Consider the following 964-nt stretch of genomic DNA (forward strand, 5'->3'; position numbering starts at 1 on the left):
GCGATTTTTTTCTGTTCGATCGAATCAAAAAACCACTACTAAGAGGTAATGGAAAAATCGAAGACGGCTCTGATGGCTATACCGACAATAGAGTTCCAGAAATGTTTCGAGAGCTGGATTAAGCGCTGGCATAAGTACGTTGCAGTCGATGGGGAGTACTTTGAAAGGGATAATATCACTTTTGATGAATAAACTTGTATTTTGAATTTTCTGAATGAATTCCGGGAACTTTTTGATCAAGGTATATATATACAGGGTATCCCATTTTAAATGATCCAGCCAATATCTCGAAAACTAAACCCAGTAGACAAAAATGTTTCAGACAAAAGTTGTTTGACTCGAAGGGGGACATAAGATGGTGCCATCGATTTGACCTTGGATAGTCCTCTGAAGGTCACGTGAAGGTCACCTTTAATTTTTTAAATGGAACCCCTTATTTCTCATTGCACATTCTTACAGCTCATCTCGAGAGCTTTCCAAAACACTATAATTAAGTTACTTTTCGTTATTAAGTATCCATGTGATGAAGATGAAAATATTAATACAATTCCACTATTAAAATAATTCTTAATTAAAGATAATGATGATACAAAATGTTTTTGTATGTAGGCTTACTATCATTTATATATTTTTATCGTTTTATTACTCGCAGTATTTGTACAAGGTCTATTTTCTGAATTAGTGTACACTAGAGTGCTTGCTCTGCTTGCACTGACTTTAGACCTAGTACAGCCAGTTCAGTGAACTCGTGCACTGAGTTTTGTTATATTGAAATAAAAAACAGTGTCACTGACGCCATTTGGAGAACAGAAAATGCTTTAGTATACACTTTTTAAACTAGTGTAACCAGTGCAGTAACAGAAAACAAACCTAAGAGAGCAATCAAGATTTGATCGTTGATTGCGAAATTTTACACATTGACTGCATATAGTCTAGACGTAAATATAATTTATGTGTGACGCTC

The 964-nt window shown here is 34.8% G+C and overlaps 1 long non-coding RNA gene across 1 annotated transcript in view; it reads right to left on the reverse strand.

Moving 5' to 3' along the window:
- The window catches only part of LOC108724208 (uncharacterized), a 9,308-nt gene that overhangs the window by 2,428 nt on the left and 5,916 nt on the right, over positions 1 to 964 (reverse strand). The window contains exon 2 of the long non-coding RNA XR_001936686.1: positions 713 to 715. This is a non-coding gene — a long non-coding RNA (uncharacterized lncRNA). The remainder of the gene's footprint in view (positions 1 to 712; positions 716 to 964) is intronic.

This window comes from Mycetomoellerius zeteki, unplaced genomic scaffold, assembly GCF_001594055.1.
Source record: "Mycetomoellerius zeteki isolate Tzet28-1 unplaced genomic scaffold, Tzet1.0 scaffold28, whole genome shotgun sequence".
Classification (NCBI taxonomy): Eukaryota; Metazoa; Arthropoda; class Insecta; order Hymenoptera; family Formicidae; genus Mycetomoellerius; species Mycetomoellerius zeteki.